At 45.5% G+C, this 14,208-nt stretch overlaps 1 pseudogene; it reads right to left on the bottom strand.

The window, feature by feature from the left end:
• Positions 1-294: 294 nt before the first annotated feature.
• On the bottom strand, positions 295-7,323 carry LOC103647300 (COP1-interacting protein 7-like; annotated as a pseudogene).
• Positions 7,324-14,208: the final 6,885 nt, after the last annotated feature.

The raw sequence follows: 14,208 nt of genomic DNA, 5'->3' as shown, positions 1-14,208 counted from the left end.
GATTCAAGAGCTTAGAGTTGTACGTGGCCTTAGACAGACATCAGCCATCAACATCCTTGAAATGTCGTCCAGTAGTGTCCACTGAAAGTTGCTTTTTTTTTTAAAAAAAAGGAAGAAGCAAATATCATGCGCCTTTATTGAAGGCAAATAGAAATATCTAGGAATTGATCTGCTCTTTGTGCCTTCGATGCAGAGGTTGTGAATACTTGGACATCCAACTTCAGCGTGTCATACTACTGCCGTACAAATTGAATTGGCCCATCTCGTCCAATCCAAAGTCGGACATTTATACACTATATAAATACCACAATATATCTCAAACACAGATCAATCCATTCCATAAATACACCCACAATATAGCTCCACATTGGGAAAAAAACCAGGTTTACAGCTATCACAAGCCACCCTGAATCAAAAGAATGAAATAATTATGTTAAAATTGAAAGTCCAACGCCATGCCATTGAAAGATAGCTCGATTTTCCATCACAAATCTTGGAAGCAGACAATGCTACAGAGCCAGCCATTTCCTTTTTTCCTGTACAAAAAGCCTTTTGAGATGCCTTTCACGTTTCTAGTAAGTAAGTTACCGGGCTAGCGAGTGGCACGATGGACTCAAGCTATTCAGTTCTCCATCTCACATCAACTCATGCCATACTTCTTCGTGAACGGCCTGCACCAGCTGACTTTGGGTTCAACGAATGCTCTGCCCCAACAATGCTTTTGGGTTCAGAAAGCCTCTTCAGTCGACCGCTGAGTGATTCAGTCGTTCCGTTTTCAACCCTTTTCATCCCAGTGAAGGTTGGAACTGATTTACTAAGTCCATTCATACCGTTCGCTCTAGGAGCATCGTTCCCTGGACCCTTTCCATTACCTCTTGCGGCGATCCACTTTTGCCTATCCAATTTAAGCCTCTCCAATCGCTTTATTTGCTCTTCTTCCTGAGAAATAAGAAAAGTCACTGGCAAGTGGCAATTCAACTACACAGACGATATCATGTACAATTTGTCGACACGATTTAGAAACATGCCCTAATAATGAAACAATGTATGACAAACTCAGCAGCATAGAGTACATTATATGTAAAACTCATAAGATTTCTGGAATAGGGAAACTATTGCTCAGGTTAACTACTTGAACTTCTGCCTTACAAGAACTGTTAGCAGGCATGTATTTTTTTCTTTCAAGAAACTGTACTGAATTGTGTTTAAACTTGGCTAGTTGGCCATTTGAAAGGGTGGTCACAAATCAATAAAGCCTTTTGTCCCAAGCAAACTGGTGTAGGCTAGGAATGGAACCCAACCAAGATCACCAACTAAAAATGCAAATGCTCACTATATTTTAGTCATTTTAAATGCACAGAAGGGAAAATGGAATGAAATGTGAAATACCTGCTCTTTCTTCAGTTTCTGAAGGTCTGCTTTATATGCACGCAGGTTCTGTGCACGTTTTTGTGCATCATTCAGTGGGGTCCTTGGCGCCGATAGTCTCCTCAATAGGGAATCCTTCGTTCTTTTATCTGAACCATCCCTTGCGTTCTTTAGCTTCTCTTTCTCTACCTTCTGTACACCGTCAGTGACCGGCAAGACATCCTCTGGTTTTGCATCTTCAACCTTCACAGTACTCTGCATGTGGCTATCATAATCCATTGCTGGATCATATCCAAATGAAACATCTTCGAATCAACGCTCAGGCACCAGTTCATCAGGTTCGTAAAAAAGCTGATGCCCAGCCTTTTTATCTGATGCTTTATGAATGCTAGAAGGAAGCTCAACATCTATGTCCATAGTAGTTCTGCTCTCTGCTCCGATATTATCCTGTGAGCTGGACCTAAGAGGAATCATAAAGGACTCATCCGTAACACCATTCCTATTATTGTCCTGCTGAACAGGATTCTTGTACTGGGCCTCTGCAAGAGGATCCAACAAACAATGTCTGTCTATCTGACATCCCTGACCATAAACCATGTAGTCGTCACCTGTCCCTCTCCTGTACCTTCCTCCACCAGCTTCAATCTCCTTCATTTCACAATCCATATAGATTCTCCCTTCTCCAGACATAACAAGTTCATCATTGGACATGACCCGGATAACTCTAGTCCTCCCATTGGCTGAATCAAAACCTATTTTGTTCTGCTCACAGACGTTGCCACCATCTCTCTCAACTAAAATAATAGGATCTGCTGTGTTTACATTCTGTTTTCTCCGTGATGGGGGTTCTTTCTCACCAGCAAACAGGTCTGCATCACTAGATCTTGTTTTTTCTTCTGCTCTCAACAAGAAATTTTGGAATGCACTCCAGTTGCCTTGCTCAACACCATGGCCATTCGATGTTTCATCCTTGTTATACTCATCTCCCGGATCAAAAGTAGTTCTCCTACCCTCCTTTGAACATGAGCTTTTATGCTTTCTTTCTCTTGATTTGGAGTGTGAGTTGTCACTGTCAGCAGACTCAACTTCAGAACTTGATTGTGATTCACTCTCTGATGAGCCACACTTCTTAGATGTTACATTCACATTCTTGATAACAACTACACTAGGCTTCTTTCCAGACCTCTTCCCCTTTCTATGTGACTTGTGACCATGAGAATTTCCTCCACCTGAACTGCTATGGTCACTTTCAGCGTCAAGAGTTTCTGAGTCCTTACTATCCGAGGAGTGCTTCCTCAAAGATTTCCTTCCTGGCTAGTGGTACCTGGGATCATCCACTGGAGGATATGGAGGGTAGTAGGGATTCACCCCAGGATAGAAAGGCATTCCTTGCATAGGATAAGGTGGGTAAAGAACTGCACCAGATGCAGGATGCATTGCCCATGGAGGATATGCAGCATGAGACCCCATCTGCTGGCTGGACTTCTGATCTGCGAAGAAGAAAGAAAATATTATAAAAAATCGTCAGTAAGAAAAAAAATCCGAAGTGCTTAACAGAGTGACAAGAAAGGAACTAAATGCATGATTACATAATATTTAAGTATAACTCTGCATACTATTTAAATGATTTTTTCTGAATGCTTGAGAGAACTTGGTTAAGTAAAAGCTGGGCAAGCATTGCCAAATGCCAACTGAAGAGAACTATGATATGTTTTCTTGAATAAGAAAAACAGGATAGTTCATCCACCTTCAAACAGGTCTATAATATTTTTTTCGTGAACGCGCAGGAGAGCTGCGCATCATTAAATTAAGAGAAGAAAACAGTCCAAAATGGACCAAAGTACAATGCCACAATAGGCCAAACACAAGACCACCAATTCCTGCTACGCACAGAACTGCAGCCTCCTTCTGCGCATGAAATAACAGGTCTATAATATAAAACTATACATGAATGTTGGTATTTCAAAATATTCATTTTTCCCTTCCCACAAAAAGAAAGGAACTAGAAACATAGAAGAATGTTGCATTTTCTTTACTAGTAATGTTAGTGGTGCTTCATTAGTAACATTATTAGCTTAAAAGAAAAGACATTCTTTTAGGGGAGTACTTCCATTAAATGTTCAAAATTAAAATTGCATGCTTTCTTTTGGGAAAATGCAACAGCTTATACCAGCTTTAGCTCCATCCTCGCCATTTGGCTCTCCATTAATAGACCCTGATTCCAGGTTTTGCTTCATGTTGTCTCCCATCAACACAATGCCAGATGCATTAAATGGAGGAAATTCAGAGCGTGTAGAAATTGCTTCAGGTTCAACTTCAATCCATTGTCCAGTTTCATGCTTCTGCTTCCATAGTTCGATGAAATGTGAACATGCCTTCCTGTTCAATTCGTAAAATTGAGGCAGTTAAACATGTCAGATCTATTAATAAAATGATATTAGTTTAATGACACACAACTTACTAAAACTTGTGCAATAGTATAACTTGATCAACAACAAAGTTCAATAACAGTACCAAGGTAGGAAGCGTGCAATAGTACAGTTGTTCACATCTGAATAAAGCAAAATATCTGAGCTATCCACACTAATCTGATTTTATGACATGTTAGAATAAAAGTGACGGGATGATACTAAAAGAAACATGACACCAAGATATTAAATTGTTTGCCTTGACCTCTAGGGTCAATGTGGCTATATATTTATACAGGCAGGAGCCGCCTATTACAATCCGAATCCTACTTGGTTACAACATCCCAACCGACTCTGAATCTAAATGAACTGGACACATGCAGTCATGTTCTGTTTTATCTCTAACATCTAATCAGAATCGGTTTCTAATCTAGCCAAGAGGATTCTGGACAACTAAGGCCATAGCCTATGTATAACATATTCTGACCGATACAAGCATCACTGGTAGCAGCTCTAAGGCCAAGTTACAAATTACAACGTAAAAGCACTGAAGAAGTGAAGATATCAAGACAGCTAGGTCAATCCAGCATATCAAACTACCCTGTAATGGTAAGGCTATACTTACATCATACGTGAAGCACCAAAGCGCTCTGCAAACGCAATCAAGTAAAGTAACCCAGGTTGTCAATGTCAAACCCAGCAGCCACAGCACGAGTGAAAGCCATAGCTTGCTCTTTTCTTAACACAGTTTTGAACTCTGCAAATTGTAATGCAGTCTTGTTAACAGCCTTCTACTGTAGAAAGATACTTACAATAATAAGAAACTAAACATGATCTCAGAGTATATATGCTGCTTGTAATGGAAATCAAGACAATAGAACAATTAATGAATAATGATGTTCTCATAAATTTCTCCATTAGATGTCTTTAATTCATTATTCATTTTACAATTTACATAGTATGACTCTATACAGTTACATTAATGAACCGAGTCTAGTTCAGTTGGTGGTTCCTGGGGGCACACCCAACCATCCAGGTACGAATCCTATTCGACTCAAAAGTGTGTGCCTATTTCTTCTTATTTACAATGCCACATGGCTTCCTCCTAGGTTTGTCTGAGTTTATACAGCTCTATTAGTGAAAAAATGAGGTCTAACGAATAATATTCTACAAGAAAAGCTGAGATGTGTAAATACTTTGAATTCTCCTCCTGTGCTGTTGTTTCATTCTGCATTGGTGGAATTGAATTTGACCCAGGCTGTCATTGATCAAATATCTCAATCAGACTGCAGTGTTGTACCATAATACAATTACAGAAACAAAATTTGGCTTGTCCATATGATCATACCTTGTAAACAACAATTGCCGTGGCTGAATTAGGATCATAATTTGCCGGTCCACCTATTAGTGGATGGATAGTATTAGGCATGTGGTAGAAATAAATATAAAAAGATATGGCAGGCTGTGACAGGTAAGGCGCATAGTCATAAAGTTCCTGGATCGATAGGGCCAAGGAACATGGTACACTACTTGTGAGAGATTTTTACATGGTGGGAAACTGGGAACGAAAATTATCATGTGTATCCTGGTCGCGGGGACGATATTTCTGTGTCAAGGGTCGCTACCATAGTACCGCTGTACCCGTTTCTTGTGACTATGGTAAGGCGAATAAAAGGATGAAACAGCTGGATCCATTTCAGTACTCCCCTGAATGTAGAATATAATACCATCCAGAATTCTCCAGTTTCAAATAAGATTTTGCTAAATATTCAGGTCTTCAAAAAATATAGATTCATATGTAAGTTATTGTGATCACACAGAAAATTCATAACATTAAACGATAGTAAAGGTTGTCCATAAATCAGATTATGACCCCTAACATTTTGGGAGTTAAGTGACAAGTACCAACTTAATAATGGCCCTTGATGTGATGTCGCATCAAACTCCATGATGACTAGATTCTAAAACAATAGTAGTGGATTGCACCTTGCTTTTCTTTTTGGTAGCCCAACGAAACAATGTGATTCAGACAATCCTCAAAGGCATGCACTATTCTATACAACATGCTCTCAGAAAGCAATCAGGTTGGTGCAGCGTCATACTACTTTCATTGCTTTCAGTCAACTTTCTTCCATGGTCTCCGACCTTTTAAATGGCAAAGCAAGAATATGTGATCTCTCTACAAAAACACAAAGCAACCTAGCCATAAGGTAGAGAAATCTTCCGCGCTTACACATTTTAATCTAAGACTATCGTTCCTCTGGATAGCAATGGCATCCTCGAGCTGCAGGATCTCAGACTCCAGTGTTGTGACTCGCTCAAGGACCTCCGTAGTACTCACGAAACGCACAAACCTGCAAAGAACTGACACAAGAATTGACCCAAGAGGCAAATAGGCAATGCCAGAAATAACTGTACTAGAGTAGTATCGAAATCTAGAAGCGGACCTCTCCACGGCGCCTCTCGTGAACAATGACACGTCGAACTCTGAGATTGGTTCAAGTGTGATCGAGTACCCTCCCTTCGCAATCTGATCCTGGGCGGCCTTCAGGTGAGCCAGGAAGGGTTTCAACAAACCAGATGCAAACTTCTCCTTCCGGCCATTCGCTATGAGGACCAAGTCGAACCTGAAAAGCGAAAACAGGACCAGGACAGCTTCCGTCAGTGACCTTCGACAAAACAGTAGATTCCATGACAACCTGAAAGAGAACTAGTCTACTCCGTCTAATAGTTATAGTTTTTTTAACAGTATGCAATAATCGCCGGTTCTCTTATTATAAGTTTACAGCTAACAGAAGACCACCAATCCCAACAAAACAATAATAACAAAGATGAAATCATTTGATTGGGCAAACTGCACCGAGATTATGCAACTCCAGTCCTGACATGGACAAAAGCATCTTAGGACACTGCAACTGCAAAATGCACGGCACATGAACCGTCGCAAAGACCAAATTATCTAACCGCGAAAATATTCATTCTTAAAAATCTGTTCTTGCTACCATTCCAGAAACCGAAACCCAAGGAACGATCGATCCCCCGAATCAAGGCCGCTTCATGAGCAGATCTACAGGATGATCTCACCTGGTCCGGGTGGGAGTGAGCTGGAAGACCACCGAGTCCAGACGGGCGCCGGGCCTCATCGCTGAAGAATTCCACACAGGAACCTCTCCGCTCTCGCTCTCCTCGGTCTTGCGGACAAAAAGCGAGCGCGCAGAAACTGCGGCAAGAACCGGCGGTTGCTTGTGCTGGATGCTAACCTTCCCCACTGGGGGAAAAGGACAAGCTGAAATAAGCGGCAAAAGCGGGGCGGTTAATCGCGAGCAAATGCTGCCCCGGCGCTGAGCGGAGGAAAGTATTCCAAGAAATTCAACGACATGGGGGTCAGGGGGTGGATGGAGGACGCAGAGGGGAATGAGCAATCAATTTCGCCGTACTATGAATCTCGGTGTGGTGGCACGTGGCAATCAATTCCTCGGCACAAGAACAGTGAGCGCGCTGCTGCTGCTGGCCTGCTGCGCGCTGCGTGAGTGTGAATGCGAGCGAGAGAGGAGTGGGGACAGAGGACGAGAAATTTGTAATTTTGTCACGGTCAGTTTTGGCTTAATGTTATTATGTCGTTCCATCTCTATAACTGATGGAACCATCTGTGTTTATGATTTATAGGTCGATAATATATTGGTGAATCCTATAAATTATAATGGCAAAATTGTCAATATCTCGACAGTGACAGGAGCGGGGCAGGTACTACTAGCAGAAAATAATTTGGCTGCAAAACCATCGGATTTTTTTCTCTGAACCCTCCACTTTTCTTGTACTGTTGTTTGTATTAGACTCTATCAACAACGTACCCTAAATTCCGTCCCTAAAGATTTTTTTTGGCTCTGAACCCTCTGCTTTTCTTATACTGTTGTTTGTATTAGGCTCTATCTAATAACGTCCTCTAAATTCCGTTCCTAAAGAAATATTGTTTGTCCTTTACAGTATCCTCTAAAAGATTATTTCATCTATATCTTCTTCATGTTCAACAACATTCTCTAAATTCAATCTTCTATATCTACAATATCGACAGAATACATATAATACCATATTTATTCGTTGTTTTCATATATTTAAAATTGGTTCTAATATACGACATTAAAATAATGACATTAATAATTTTTCAATACTACACATTTTTAAACGTATACATATTATGCTGAAAAATAACGTGTATATATATATATATATATATATTAAGAAAAAATAACGTACATATATATATAGTACGGCACGAATTAGAAATTAAATAAATGATTTGTGTCGGTAACTCGGTATTACCGAGCATGAACTAGAAATTAGTAAAACATGAAAAAAAAACTATCGGCGTCCAGCATCTCCAGCGGCTGAACCAGTCCAGGCCCCATCAGCCCCTTTAGGGCTTGTTCGGTTAGCTCTCAATCCATATGGATTGAGTGGGATTGGGTGGGATTAAATCCCAAGCAAGTCAAAGTTCTTCTAAATTTTTTCCAATCCCATTCAATCCATGTATAATAGGAATAACCGAACAAACCCTTACTGTGCTGCGATGAATTCGTCGTAATCACTGGATAGCGGATGCACAGTGCATCGCTACGAATAGAGTGCGGGACAGCGTGCGCTACTTTAGTGAACTATTTGTAGTTCATTGCTGGAGGCTTTATAGGACGGTTCAAACTTTAAATTTAGCGTACAGAATGGTATAGAGTTCCTTGTTGGAGAGAGTTTTAGCACTAATCGCATGCAAAGCTTGGTGCTTTGCCGATCAAATGATGCTTGCAAGGAAGCCTTATTGGTTTGATGTCTAACTTGCCACATTATGTCTAGACCTATTCAAACGTCGAGTCAGGTCGGGTCCGAGTCGAGTTAAGATCGGGTCGTGGGTCATTTATTACGGCCCGTACCTGACTCGTGCCTAGTGTCGGGTCGGGTCGTGATGGCCCGTGCCTCCCTGTTTGACGTGTCAGGTCATGTTTTTTCGGGTAGGGTCGGGTTTTTTTGGCTTTGGGTTGGGTCGGGTTTTGGATCAAAAATCACGGCCCGTACCCCGCCCGTGAATTATTACGGGTCAAAAATATGGCTCGTACCAGACCGCTGCATTGGTCGGGTCAGGTTGGGCCGGATTTTTTTCGGCGGTTCGGGTCAGGTTGGTCGGGTGGCCCATGATCAGGTCTAATTGTGTTTAACTTTTTATGTTTAAGGTTAATTCTTCAATTCAAGCGACTAACCTTAAATAAAGTGTGACATAGTTAGTCGCGAACCAAACAAGACCTTTTATGTCTAAGGTTAGTTCTTCAATTCAAATGATTAGTATTAAATAAACTAAGGAATAGTTAGCCACGAACCAAACAAGCCTTGCGACATGTTTGGAAAGGCGTCATTCCAACCACCGCTCCACCCTGCCAGCCGGAGAAGGAAGACTGGATGAACTGCCATCTTTTCTGGCCTTTTTCCTTTGTCCTATCATGGTCGGTGATTTGCTAGGGGCACCAAACAGTTATTGTGATGTTTGGTCTTTAAATTCTCATTTTGCTACTTGTCGGCGTTTCGACCCCGGGGGTCCCTGGACCGACGAGTAAATTGTCGCTGCGTGTCCCAGCCCAGATGGGTCGGCACGAGACGGAACACAAAGGGGGGAGAAACAGTAAGGGGAAACCGTGGCCTTCATGTTGTCCTGCGCCCAGGGCGGATGCGCTTGCAGTAGGGGGTTACAAGCGTTCGCGTGGGAGAGAGAGAGAGCCTTGTGCGTCGGCCCGTTCTCCCGCGCAGCCAACCTTCTCGTATGAGAGCCCTGGACCTTCCTTTTATAGATGTCAACGCGAGGCGCAGGCCTAGGGGGATCACCGTCCTCCGGCATACCAAGATGGTTGCCTTCATCGAGACCCCCTAGATCGACGTGGAAGCATTCGCGACTTGGGCCACAGTCCTCGTCGCCGAGGCTGTGGCTACTATCGGAGCAATCGGAGAGGCAGTAGTCACATGCGGTCATGAAGTCCCATATGGTACTGGGGTTATCGAGCCCGGAGAAATCCCAACCAGAGTTGGGCTCGTCATCTTCCTCGGAACACAGGGGCCCGTAGGTCGAGACGGCCGTCAGTCGGTCCCAGGGTGACCGCATATGATACCCCGGAGGGGTTTGGACATGCCTTTATGAAAGTGTCTACCGAAGCGGGGTCGCTTGGTGGGTCGCAGCTGAATCTAAAAGGCATGGGATGGGAAACGGACGGTACCTCTTGATCGACAGATGGTGACGAAGTCGCGTCAGGGACGGACTGCACCGTCGTCTTAGGTACGAGGCTAACGCCCAGCAAGTCCTTTGCGAGCGTGTTGGCGTCGTCCGTCTGCTTGGGGTTGGCGTGTTGCGGGGAAACGACGCTCGTCTTCGTCTCATACGCGAGGTCAACGCCCGATGTGTCCCCCGTTGGGGCGCCGGCGCCGTCGACTCGCTCGATAGCCGATGAGGTGCCGCCTCCTGCTTGTCCATGCATGCCCCACCTCCTCCTCCGTCGACGGGGAAGGTGACGGGACAGACCCGGATGTTGCTCTTCCGCCACGTGGGGAAGACGTCGTCGATTCCACCGCCGGCGGGCGGGCTGACGGCCGCCATTGTCGTTGTCGCGCGGCGGAGGAAGGAGTATCATGTTGTAGCTGCCGTCGAGGGACATGAACTCAAGACTTCCGAAACGGAGCACCGTCCTGGGTTGAAGTGGTTGCTGGAGACTGCCCATCTGGAGCTTGACGGGAAGCTGTTCGTCAACACGCAGTAGGCCCCTACCTGGCGCGCCAACTGTCGGCGTTTCGACCCCGGGGGGTCCCTGGACCGACGAGTAAATTGTTGCTGCGTGTCCCAGCCCAGATGGGTCGGCGTGAGACGGAACACAAAGGGGGGGAAAACAGTAAGGGGAAACCGTGGCCTTCGTGTTGTCCTGCGCCCAGGGCGGATGCGCTTGCAGTAGGGGGTTACAAGCGTTCGCGTGGGAGAGAGAGAGCCTTGTGCGTCGGCCCGTTCTCCCGCGCGGCCAACCCTCTCGTATGAGAGCCCTGGACCTTCCTTTTATAGACGTAAGGAGAGGGCCCAGGTGTACAATGGGGGGTGTAGCAATGTGCTAACGTGTCTAGCAAAGGGGAGCCAGAGCCCTATGTATGTGTCGTCGTGGCTGTCGGAGAGGTTTTGGCGCCCTGTTCATGTGATGTCGTGGCCGTCGGAGGAGCGCTTGAGCCCCGTGGAAGTACAACTGTTGGGGCTGTCGGATCCTTGCTGACGTCTCCTTGCTTCCGTAAGGGGTTGAGAGCCGCCGTCGTCATGGAGCACGCGGGGTGCCATCATTACTTGTTTACCGGGGCGAGCCAGATGGAACGCCGGTCTTGTTCCCCGTAGCCTGAGCTAGCTAGGGGTAGGGTAATGATGGCCCCCCCCTGTGACGTGGTCGGTCCGAGCCCGAGGTCGGGCGAGGCGGAGGCTCCTCCGAGGTCGAGGCTGAGTCCGGGCCCGGAGGTCGGGCGAGGCGGAGACCGTCGTCCGAAGTCGAGGCTGAGTCCGAGCCCTGGGGTCGGGCGAGGCGGAGTCCGTCTTCCGAGGTCGAGGCTGAGTCCGAGCCCTGGGGTCGGGCAAGGCGGAGTCCGTCTTCCAAGGTCGAGGTTGAGTCCGAGCCCTGGGGTCGGGCGAGGCGGAGTCTGTCTTCCGAGGTCGAGGCTGAGTCCAAGCCCTAGGGTCGGGCAAGGCAGAGTCCGTCTTCCGAGGTCGAGGCTGAGTCCGAGCCCTGGGGTCGGGCGAGGCGGAGTCCGTCGTCCGGCATCGAGGTTGAGTCCGAGCCCTGGGGTCGGGCGAGGTGGAGTCCGTCTTCCGAGGTCGAGGCTGAGTCCGAGCCCTGGGGTCGGGCGAGGCGGAGTCCGTCGTCCGGCGTCGAGGTTGAGCCCGAGCTCTGGGGTCGGGCGAGGCGGAGCTTCCTATGGCGCCTGAGGCTGGACTTAGCTGCTGTCAGCCTCACTCTGTCGAGTGGCACAGCAGTCGGAGCAGAGCAGGCGACGCTGTTTTCCTGTCAGGTCGGTCAGTGGAGCGGCGAAGTGACTGTGGTCACTTCGGCCCTGTCGACTGAGGAGCGCGCGTCAGGATAAGGTGTCAGTCGATCCTTGCATTAAATGCTCCTGCGATACGGTCGGTTGGCGTGGCGATCTGGCCAAGGTTGCTTCTCCGCGAAGCCTGGGCCTCGGGCGAGCCGAAGGTGCGTCCGTTGCTTGAGGGGACCCTCGGGCGAGACGTGAATCCTCCTGGGTCGGCTGCCTTTGCCCGAGGCTGGGCTCGGGCGAGGCGAGATCGTGTCCCTTGAGTGGACGGAGCCTTGACCTGAATCACGCCCATCAGGCCTTTGCAGCTTTGTGCTGATGGGGGTTACCAGCTGAGATTAGGAGTCTTGGGGGTACCCCTAATTATGGTCCCCGACACTACTAAATTAACATTTTCCTTCATCGTCCCTGTTGGCGGATTTTTGACCAAACACTAACGACGTTCTCGTAGTGAGTCCGGATCTTGGGGATGATTCCTAGGTTTCGCCCATGTAGGGTCGAGACCTTGAGGAGCGAGATAGTAAATAAGATGTAAGACAAATAACACTATCTCGAATGCGATCTTGAAAAGAATCCTTGTAATCAAGGGGATTATTATTTGATGTACCTAAGATAGTTATCTTGAATGTGGGACACCACCTCTATGTTGACCACCATCTATTTGGGACCAAGCAGAGGTCATTTCAGATTGCATTTTCTTCGGTTGCGTCTGCTTGATCAACATGTTAATAGGCAAAAACTTGTGGTGCCCTCTAGCCTGAATAAGCAAACAGATTAGGTCAGATCGACGTACCACCTCACACTTGAGTAGGACAAAACATCAACGATGATCAGACTGGATAGCACCATGACATACGAGAGGATGACCAGGTGATCTTGGTTGCACCACTTCTTGGGCCAGTTTAGACGGTCTCTGCTTTTGCACAGATCACCCTTATGACTCTGATTGCTTTATTGGTCGGTCAAATGGAACAACCTTCTTCATATATTTAGCAAGCAACTGATCAAAAGTAGGGCCGACTCTGCTGAGCCGACCAGACGTTCTGGAATTATTTTCGCTTCCTAGCACATACCTTAGGATGTTGTGGTCTGACGGTCTGAGATCGTTGCTGCTTCTAGTTGTCCGTGGACCTTCCGACCTCCATGGCCGGACTGTGCTTGCCTGCTTCGGACTGTCCGACCTTAGTGCCCGGACCATTCGACATACGCAGGATAGGTGACCATGATTGGGTATCCGGTCGTGCTTGCCCCCCGAGCATCCAACCTACCCTTTGGATGGGGACATAAACTTAACATGATGATTAGAAATGGTTCAACAGCCATATCAGCCACTGAGAGCAAATATATTTATTGAACTATAGAACTTGCTCACATGGAAGAAACACATAATAGCCAACTCAATGATGTATAAGCTCGAGTATTGGTTGTACTAACAAATGAACCATTTACTTGAAACTATTCGACAACGATGATTATGTAGTTTGCAATTAAGCAATAACCGAACAGAGATCAGCAAATATCATAAGCATGGTCATCACATGAATATAACCAAAGCAAATTATAGTAAGAATCATAACTACCAATGACTGAAATACTTCAACTTCATATAAGCAACAATATATCGCAACTATCCATAAGCAAAATAATTCGGTTGCACTCCTCCATAAAATAAAGACGCATATGGAGCAAAATGATGCCATCAAGGATAACCGAACATACCTTGGGATGACGTATATGGCATAGATGAAAAATATGGACGATGCAATGATCAATAGCTTTGATGAGTTGGGGCAAACCTTTCACCCAAACGTCCTGTACTTGTTTTCTTCATTTTGTTTGCCTTCACTCCACCTCTTCCTAAAGCATCATCCTTACCTTGATCTTGAGAACTCCCATTAGGAATCCATGTCACGCCTCTCTTCTTCAACTCTTGTGCACCATGTTTTTCTAGCCTCTTGTTGTGCCAAATTGATAGTCCGAGTGGGCTTCTCGGTTGTGAATTAGTGTTGGACAACAATACATCTTCCTTAACCTCCGGCACATTAGGCCTTTTAAGTTCAGATTCAATACCTGGACTATCACTAGCTGATTTCTCTATTATTTGGGCACTACTAGCCAAAGTATCTAATACTTCTTCTGGCTTTGTAACACATGAATTTAGGTCTAAACTTTTGGCTTTTCTATTATCATTCTTCACTACATAAACTTGCTTGACCATTCTATTCTTAGTTTGAGCTCTAGACCGATTCTTAGAAATAGAACGGTCTTTGTTATATAATTGTTTCTCAAAATCAGAATTGATATGAACTAAATACTCTTTAATATGTGGTCTAAAATATGAAGAAGAATA

The sequence above is a fragment of the Zea mays genome, chromosome 2 (assembly GCF_902167145.1).
Source record: "Zea mays cultivar B73 chromosome 2, Zm-B73-REFERENCE-NAM-5.0, whole genome shotgun sequence".
In the NCBI taxonomy this organism is placed as follows: Eukaryota; Viridiplantae; Streptophyta; class Magnoliopsida; order Poales; family Poaceae; genus Zea; species Zea mays.
This window is presented reverse-complemented; position numbering and strand designations above follow the sequence as displayed.